The sequence below is a fragment of the Myodes glareolus genome, chromosome 11 (genome assembly GCF_982192425.1).
Source record: "Myodes glareolus chromosome 11, mMyoGla1.1, whole genome shotgun sequence".
Taxonomy (NCBI): domain Eukaryota; kingdom Metazoa; phylum Chordata; class Mammalia; order Rodentia; family Cricetidae; genus Myodes; species Myodes glareolus.
Window position 1 is genome coordinate 59697210 of NC_142036.1, and position 10329 is coordinate 59707538.

At 37.1% G+C, this 10329-nt stretch overlaps 1 pseudogene; it reads left to right on the forward strand.

Annotated features, from left to right (window-relative positions):
* The first annotated feature begins 1030 nt into the window (after positions 1-1030).
* Positions 1031-10089, forward strand: LOC125387904 (rab GTPase-activating protein 1 pseudogene; annotated as a pseudogene).
* The last annotated feature ends 240 nt before the right edge of the window (positions 10090-10329 follow it).

Below are 10329 nucleotides of genomic sequence, written 5' to 3' on the forward strand. Positions count from 1 at the left end.
ATCTTGCTTTCAGTTTTTTTCATCTTCTATGTTCTATTGCCTTTGAATCCATCTTCATCACAGCTTTATGATTTCCCCTAAATTTAAAATTCACTTGCCTTGTTGACAGCTAGAAAAGACTAAGCAGTGATTTTATATGGATTTAAATTGCTTATTCAGATTTAAACAGGTATATGTGGGCTTGAGGTTACTGCACTACATGGTACAGCTCTGGAAAGGCTTTCAGATGTAAATAAAAATCAAATAAAATTCTAAAGAAATATTTTATTTACTCAAAGTATGGGGGAGTAAATGAAATAGGACTGCAAAACCAGAGGAAGATGGAAAATAAGCACATTGGGACTGGGGAGATGTCTCCGCAGTGAACAGCCCCTGGTGCTCTTGTGGAGGAACCCCAGCACCCTGTAAGATGGCTTACAATTACTTATAACTCCAGCTCTAAGGCATTCACAGACTCTTCTGGCTTCCCTCATGGGCACCTAACACTCACAGAGATACCCGCAAATACATATAAGATAATATAAAATTCAAATGAAGCAAAAGTATAAATACTGAAACAATCCAAGAATATCAGCATCTGTATGGAAAGTATAAGTTTGGGCTTGATCTTTCGATTGGGGCTATCAATGCTAATTTATAATCTCAGTATTTGAGAAGTGGAGACTCAGAAGATTTACAGTTAAATATTTCAACTATAGACAGAAGAGATTTTGAGACTGCATTAGGAAAAAGAGCTATACAAAAAGTCTGTAGAAATGTACAATGCAAACAGTCATTCAAAGAAGCTCAATGGCTTGGGAAAAGGTAAGGTCATAACATAATTTCTCATCATTTTAAGAGAATTAAATTATATAGTCTGCAATTTCTGGTCTTTGTAAAATTGAATTAGAATTGAATTATTCCATCCACTGACAGAAAAATCACTAAGTGTTTGTCAGTGAGATAGTTCAATACATAAGAGCATTTACTGTGTAAGCCTGATAAACCGAGTTGGACGCTGTGATGGAAGGAGAGAACCAACTCCCGAAAGATGTCTATTGGCTTCCACATGTGCATCATGATGTACATAAACATGTACACAAGGTAAGAACAGTAATCACACAAATATAAAATAAAACCATCTAGAAATTATGAATAATGATAAAATTGGTTTTCATTAATAGAATAGTTAAAATATTAAAATCCAGAAGTTCGCAGAACATATTTGCTTGAATGGACAAGGTAAGAGATAAATGTTATCAATCAATAAGTAAAGGAAAACAATCTGATATAAATGAAAAAGGTTTGGCACAAATGTCTGATAAAGGAAAATATGCAAAGGTCAATCAACAATAAAAATAAGCAAATGGCCCACCAACTAGAAAATTTGTGTCTAATCAGTAGACCATTACCAATTAAGGAAATACAATCTAAGGTCACAATGAAATGTCATAAGCTATGAAAAAGACTGAAAATGGTCATTATTCCAGGTTGATTGGTGCTGGAAGCGCAGACACCACAATGCATTACTAATAGTTCTCTGTATCATGTAGCTGTTTTGGAGAAGGATTGTGGATTTCTGATTAGTTAATATCCAAGTATTGGCCCAGAAGATAGGAACTGAAATACCAACAAAACAGTCAGACAAAACTTTTATAAGGTTTATGTAAGGGCATATCAAAACTAGAATCAACTGAAAAGGAAAAGTAGGTACATTAGTGGTGTTGGAGGTCCTTTTGTCTATGTGTTGCTTTTATTGGCTATGAATAAAGATATACTTGATTTTGAATTGATCTAGCTATGAGTGAGTTAGTTAAACATTCATACTAGTGAAACTGATAGAAAAAATCATTTTTAAGCACAGAATTTTACTATTTTAAATCATATCAACAAAATTTATTATCTTCCATGGAGATAAAATATTCATATAATATTTAATAGAAGATAAAATGTAACCAGAAAGCTATCTAAATGAAGGAGATTTAACGTAAAAGTTACATAAATAAAGTTACATAAATAAAAAATAGGGTTGTTGGCCTTCTAGAAGGTGTTGAATAAATGTCAATGTTTATATTGTTAAAGTCACATTAGGCTAGGATGTGTTTTCAAATGTAAAACCTTAACATCTTAATATTAACTAATCGAAGCAATTAATGTGAATCTATAACTGAGAAGTGTAGAAATAAATTATCAATATGAACATGTAACTGAGAAATGCTGGGATAAATTATCAATATGAACATGGATAATGAATACTACATCCAAATTAAGGGGAAATGCATTCCAAAGTTACTGATAATTTAATTTAAGTGAAATATGTTATGTTTAAAAGTCTTTATTTTAAATTTTTCATGGCCAGTCAGAACAAGTAATGTTCTTACTAAGGTATTCTAATGTGATTTATTATGCATGATTTTTTTTAACATAGCTCACTCAGAAAAAAAAAAAAAAGGACATTTGCAAGCTCCCAATTTCACAATGTTGAAATTTGAGGCAATCTTGAGGCCTCAGCCCAGACCAGGCACTTCTGTTTTAACAAACTCATTGTAAAGAAAAATAAGTTAGGATCCAGTTGCTATTCAAACAGCAGCCCTTCTGTTTTAAGAGATGCTGGCATGCCCCCGACCTAGACAGTGTGGGTAAAGCCCTAGTTAGCAGGCAATCCTGAAGCTGAACCACCGTACCTAGGAAGCCTGTTTATGTCAAAGCCACAAAGTTTACTTCTTGCCCATTCTCATTTCTCTTTCTTTCCTGTGAATCAGAAGCTGACTTCAGATTCATGCTGCAGGACTCCTTCTCCACCCTCACAGAACACTCAGAAGGGGCTTCCTCTGCCACAAGAGCTCCGATTTCTCTCTTTAGAGGCTATGCCATGATGTCTGCCTTTGGAACTGAGGCCTGAATTCTCCTTGGAATTCCCATGATGTTGCCTGTCTGTCTGTCTGTCTGTCTGTGGCATTAAGAACTCTTCTAATAAACTCTTTATTCTGCAGTGATTGGTCAGTGGCCTCTTGAAGTCCCCTCAATTTCCACAGTCCAAAAGGTGAGTGGAGGGATTTCAACACATGAGAAATTGTGTAAGATATTCTGCTGGAGTTTAGAGTGGACCTAAATTCACTTTAAGGAATAAAGTTTTATATTTATTAGCATATTTATTCATGTGTGTGTGTGTGTGTGTGTGTGTGTGTGTGTAGTCATACTTATGCCAAGATGTTTGTATGTCTGTGCGTAAATCAGAGGAGATCTATGTGAAATCACTTCTCTCCTTCTACCCATGTGGGTTCTGTGGACTTAATACAGGTCATTGTGCTTGGTAGTCTTTGCCTTTCATCTCACTGGCCCAAAGGACAGATATTTGAACAAATCTGTGGAATGAAGTATCCCAAGTAAAGCAGGACATTTTTAGAACTTAATACTCCTTTTTTATTCTACTGCAGCACAAATAAGAGGAAAATGGAAGACTGACTAGAAATATAATTTTCCAGAATTCACTCTACAACAACCATAGAAAATATAAACATTGCTCTTAAACTAATGATTTGTTTATTAACAAATATTATATAAAAATCATGTGGTTTAATGAAAAATGTCCCCCAGAAAGATTTCTGGTTGGTGGATAAGGACATGTAACTTTGCTGGAGGGAATATGTTGTTGGATTAACCTTTGACAGCATGTAATCTTGCTCCATTTCCTGTTCTCATCATACTTGTGACTGACGGTGTCAGGTCTTAGCTTGCTTCTCCCCCCGCCATGTCTGTTGCTGGCTGCTGCACCTTCCTAACCATTGTGAACTCTGCAACTGTAAAACCAAATAAATGCTTCCGTTATAAGTTGTCTTGGCTATGGTGTTTTATCACAGTAATGGAAAAATAACTAGTACAACAATTAATCAGTACATATAACAGATAAGATATTAATAGATAAACCATTATAGTGAGATTAATTTTCTGGAAGAGAAAAATTCATTTATCAGCAGTATCACAAACACATACATCAGGCCCAGATGTTTATATTGCTAAATTCAAGCAATTGTTATTTCAAACATTAGATAACTGTTTCCAAATACAGGAAATCCATAAGTCTGTGCAATATTTATATGTAAATAAACTTGGCATTGATACCTACATTGACAAACTGATAAGAACATAACCCCCCCCCAAGGTGGCTAAATATTCTCACTGATCAAAACCAGTATAAATACGGAACTATCAGAATGAGAATTTCATGCAGCAAGACCACTTAATATTTTTCTTTAGGAATGCGGTGGTACAAAGATCATCTGCTATTAGGACATCCATTTATGCAATTCATCATATTGATTGAAAGACAATCCACCCATTGTAAATCCTATTCTAGATTTTAAAAACAGTGGGAGAAAAAAAGACTATTTCTACAGATAGCAACTGTTTACCTATAAAACATAGGATAATTAATTATAGAATTTATTCCAACCAAAAACTTGGCAAAATATTTGGAAACATATTAGCATAAAACAAAATAGTAGCTTTCATGCATAAATCTGGAAACATGTTAGAAAATATACAGAAAATAGGACCCTTTATACATTTCATAATGTTTCAGGAAAACAAAATGAAAAAGAATGCTTACGAAAAATTAGAAGCTCTAGCAAAGCCTATGTAATAAAATAATACACCCATATCGGTGATATTAAGAACAGACTCTAAAAATTGAAAATCTGGCAATGCTGTGTGAGTTTGAAACTGGTGGTTTACAGTGTGTCATCCTACTTATAATAAAACTATGCTTCCCAGAATTCCACACTCTCAAGATTGCACCTGGGATTGGCCCAAATTGGCATCTGCTGGATGTTGGGAATGCAGAATTGGAGGGTCTGCTCTGATTCTTTGATGGTCATTTCATGAGGTACTGTGATGAGCAGAACAGGTTGGTTCCCGCTCCTTACGTATCACTCTATGTTCCTTCTCACCACTACTCCTACTTACAAGCAACAAGGAAGCTATCAACTCATGTTTGGGCTGGAAACCTTTTAAAGTAATAATTACACAATGTGGACTCTGCCCTTGCTGAGCAACCCTAATGTCCGATGTTCATTTGGCAACTATTACAAGCTTCCCAGAACCTCTCACACGGCCTATCATTGGACTATCGCCGTAGAAATGGTTACTGTCTTATACTTAAACTGCCCAATCTACTTTTCATGTTCTTTGTTTCTCATTTATCCACAATTGTACAATGTCCCAATCTCATAGTTACTCCTCATCCAAATCCTCCTGGTTCCTTCTGCAAATTCTACTGATGTTTTATAAGCGGCGATGAACACCTCAGGAACTTATGTAGTTCTGCTTTGAAAGATGCTGGCAAAGGTAAGAGAAGCAATTATGTTGTTTGTAATTTCACCAGATTTCCTCAGAGTACAGATAGTTCCATTTTATACTGCTCATTTATGAACTAGTAAACAGTTCTGTTTCCATAAACATCAGATGCAATTTGGCACTATAATTATACAATTTAATAAACCTTATTTTAAGTATAATATGGATTTGGAAACTTTGCATTGTGAAGCAAATAGTGATGAAATTGTCCTGCTGATAATTAGTAAAGGAGCCAAAGTTCATTTTTACAAAGGCTTGATAATTCTTTTTACTTTAGATAATTTAAACAAAAGAAAATCTCTTGTTAAGCCTACTTCATTTTTACCCTTTGCAGAGTACATTCCTTTGTGAGTTTTCAAGGTCAATACATAATGCACACTACCTTTCTTTCACCAGGGGACATAATAAATGGGGGATTTACACTTGAAAGCAAAAGCTCTGTTTTCAGTGTGGGGAGAGTCAGCTTCCCTCTTCATATTTCAATTTCCAGTTCTTTGTGGTTTCCTCTCCCAAACAAGTGCTCATTATCACAGGGAGGAAGACTTGTCACATGCAGTGACAAATTGTTTCATTTCTTTAAGACCCAGCCTTTGTATTTCACTCCATATGCTAATGAAAACACATCTTTAATGATTAGGAAAAGATGAAATCCTTACCTACCCATCACAGAAAATTTCTGTGTTCACAGGTTTACAGACCAACCCCATACTGAGTTGCCAATCCGGCTGCTTAAACAATCAGCTCCCTTTAATCAGCAAATCACTGTGCCAATGACAACATAAACAGCAAAGTTATTTGGCTTTTTGAGGTTAGTTTTTCACAGACACTTTGCATATTCACAGTTTATCCTTGGGAGAAGTCTCCTACCCAATGGCTCAAAAAAAAAAAAAAGTGGCTTTTATGCAGGCAAAGCATTTCACCATCTTTCTAAATGAGAGTAAAGTCTCCGCACTTATGAATATGCTAATCTGTGATTGCCAATCGCTCATTCACCAATTAACTCTCTTCCAGTAGCAGCACCATAACCTGTTAAGATGACAAAGCTAAATCTGCTGCTGAAGCTAATAATGAGGAAAGAGTTTGTGTCTCAGAGGCAGATCTCTAAGGAAACAAGAAAAACAAACCTATCTTCTCTACCAAAGAAAAAGAAACCTATTTCTTTCTAGGTTTGGTTATTCCCTGGCTTATGAACTATGCATTTCAGTCTAGAAGGCATAGTTAGAGGCATTAAAAACAAACATTTCAAATGCAGTGCCATGGTTTGAATATGAAGAGTCTCTGCAAAGTATCATGTGCTGTATGCTTGGTCCACAGCTGGTGGCACTTCTGAGATTGGGACAAGACAGTACTAAATTCTACAGTGGGTGCATTCATTGATATTTCCATACTTAATGGCCCCTTAGAAAGTATTCCTCCTTAGAGGAAGGACATTACTGGAGCATACTTTTTTATTTATTTATTAAAAATAAATTTTTACCTCCTCCCATCCCCCCCTCCTCCTCTCCCTCCCTCTCCAGTCGTAGGAGAAGTCAGGGTGCCCTGTCCTGTGGGAAGTCCAAGGCCTTCCCCCCTCCATCCAGGTCTAGGAAGGTGTGCATCCAAACAGATTAGGATTACTGGAGCATATTTTGATGGGTCAATCTTCTCTTTGGCTCTTTCTTGGCTGTTAGTAGGTGACCGGCGTTCTTCTTTCATACTCTTCTGCCACATTTTGACTATGCCAAAGATCTAAAAGCCAAGGGAGCCCTGTGAGCCTGGAGTGAAACCCTTGAAGCCATAAGTCAAAATGAAGCCTTCTTTCCTTCACTTGTTTTCTCTGGAATTTTGTCACAGTGAAGAAAATGTGAGGAACTCATGAAGAGTATGGGGCTAATGGGTTTTCTGTGCTTTAGGAAGCTACAGGTGAAGCTTGGCCGACACATTCTTCAGCTTACCCTTAAATATATCCTTTCTGCATCCTTGTAGCACTCATCCCTAGCTCCTGGATTCTTTTATTATTGTTACACAGATAAGTTGTTTTCGAAGTATTATAATAACAGTTTACAGAACAGCAATGTAAACTGTTTTATTCTTATTGAAAGTTTTTTGTGAATAATCACCAGTCTGCTGAAACAAAGGGAATTTGGTCTAGAAAGTAAATTGCTTGTATTTGTAAGAATTTTTATTTTGACCAACAGCTATTTTAAATTTAGCAAGACTTTCGGGATGAAGATTTAGATCACAGTACAAGTTCATTATCCTGTTGAGAATTTTGTTTTACATGAACCAGAGAATCTACAAGGTAAGGCGGGGAGATGCCTTGCAAGTGTCTTGAGCATGTTTCAAATATTTTCCTTCTGAAAGCATTTATGATTTTGATACTGAATATGAATAAAGAATTTCCTGAGATCTTAGACCACTTGGTGGTAGGCCAAAAAAGAATCAAACCAAAACTATAATATGTCCTTCTGGGAACTCCAGCAGCTAGTTTCAGAATGAGTGAATTGGTAGCTCTACACAAAAGACATGCCCTTATTCTAATGGGACCTGAAAATGGTACTTCCTTGGGGAAAAAAGTACCTGAGAATTTGATAAATTCATAATATTGAAAAGATGATATCTGCTGTTTAACCCAAAACCCATTAAAAATTGTTCCTGCAAAAGACTGGTGGAGGGGTTGAGTAGCTGACTCAGCAGGTAAAAGCTTTTGTGGAAAACCTGAGGACAAACCAGAATCAGTAGTGCAAGGTTTCAGTCCCAGAACACCCCTATGGCGGGATGGGAGTGGAGACAGGAGACGCCACAGAGCAACCATGGTTCAGGCATCAGCAGAGATGATCTCATACAAGATGGAAAGACCCTGTCTCACACAAGGACAAACAACCATAGGTTGAACTCATATATTCACACGGAAAGTTACCAGAGAATCTGTACCCTTACACGTGAAAAGATGCCTACAAAGACATATAGATGGATGGACACATACCTAATTATTTATTTTTAGAGATACACAATGGAGAAGGCACAGAGATAAAAAGCTGATGTTGGAAGTAGGCCTCAAGGAAAAAAATAAAAACAGATTTCTATCTTCAAACCAGCTTAGTGGCACAATCTATGGGATTTCAGCTAGCTGGATTCCCAATGTGTGAGAAAATAAACTTACAGCTTATTTGAACCACGAGACGCATGGAAGTTTGTAGTTAGTTGTGACATCAGAGAACTGACATGAAGGCTTTCACATTCATTTGGAAACTAAAAATCTGGGGAAATTAAGAGAACTATAAACTAATTTACGGATGCTTAAAAGAAATCCCACACTAGCTCAGAACTGAGTATAATAGAAGGTTATTTACTTAGGGGTAGACTCACAGATTACAGTCTTCTGCTCAAATTGGGAACAGCAACCAAATCCCATAGCCGGAAGAGAGGCTGGACGCGCTTTACATTGGCATATATAGTAGAAGAGACCATGATCAAGTGGATGGGTAACTTAAAGGCTACTGGCTGTAGGAATTCCTGCAGTGACATACTTAGGCTGTGCCTCAGTAAAAACTTCCCGGAGTGAAGCAGAATCCTTGAGGATGATGTCTATTTGAGAAGTCAGTGTCAGATTTCTCTGGATGTGACCCTCTCAGTGCTGAATATATCTGAAGGAACTGTGAGACTTCTAGATCCTCAGACCAACACTAAAGTAGAAAACTACCATATCTACATGATCCTCTTCTGTGTCAGAGGACATGATAGAACTCCTGAAAGCCACTGTTTTGCATTCACTGAAAGTCACATGCAGAGCTTTTCAGGATACATGTCTTGCTGTGAAATAAAAGAAGCTATAAACTGGATCCTTTACAGTTTTGCCACTGTCTTCTGCCATACTGCCAAGCAGACCTCACTCTCAGCCACTACCACACCTCAGAGTCCAGACAGTGACATCTTGACCTTCTCTGTGTCTTTAGAAAAAAAAAATAAGATGATAGTAAAGGTTATTTTAGTGCTGGTCCCAATGACAAGGACAGGCAATGTTTTAAACTTTGACAGAATTGAAAAGAAGATTGTCATCTCTGTGCAGCAAACAGCTAACAAAAAAACTTGCCATTAAAAGGTACTTTGGTCTTTTCCTTCGCCCATAAAAGATGTCCAAAATAGTGATATGCATTTGCTAGACTTGGAGTCTATGGGCAAAAGTTCAGATGGAAAGTCATTTTGTTCTTAATGGAAGCTGGAATCCAAATCCCCGCATTTTCAAGTTGTGAATGAAGAAACTCCTAAAGATAAGGTGTTGTTCATGACAGCAGCTGTGGATTTGTTGATAACAGAAGTACAGAGGCCTGTTTGTTTTCTCTTGGAGATGAAAGTTTGAGTTTGCTCACCTAAGGAAAGGTTGTTCTGGCCCTTCAGCAAACGCAGCACTACTGAAAACCTCTTTCTGCAACTGAAGCAGATAAAGCAAGTGGAGAGGAAGAATAATGCTGACACTTTGTATGAAGTTATGTGTTTGAAAAGTGAAAGAGGGAGAGAGAGAGAGAGAGAGAGAGACAGAGAGAGAGAGAGAGAAAGAGAGAGAGAGAAGGGAAACTACAGCCAGTCCTTCAGCTCGCCTGCCACAGTCTGGATCTCAGAGATCCATGATCCCCTTTCCTCCAGAAGATAACGAAGATGAAGATAAAGATTAACCTCTCCTGAGTGGATTTGGTGATGTATCCACAGAATGTGCAGAAAAAAATTCTTGAAACATGGGGAGAACTACTGTCAAAATGGCATTTAAAAGATATTTAACCATTCATGAGTAGAGCCTCATTCTTGAGTTAGGGATGACAAGGCTTCTGTAGGAAAAATATGTGTCTCCTCAGACTCAGTATCTACTCTTAATAGTGAAGATTTTGTCTCGGTTTCCAGGAAAGGAGATGAGACACAATCTACAAATAAGAGAAGTAACGATGAGAAGATGACGCAAGATTATATGGAATGGAAGTAAGCAGCAGCTGCAGACAGAGCTCAAAGAGTGATGATGGGCCC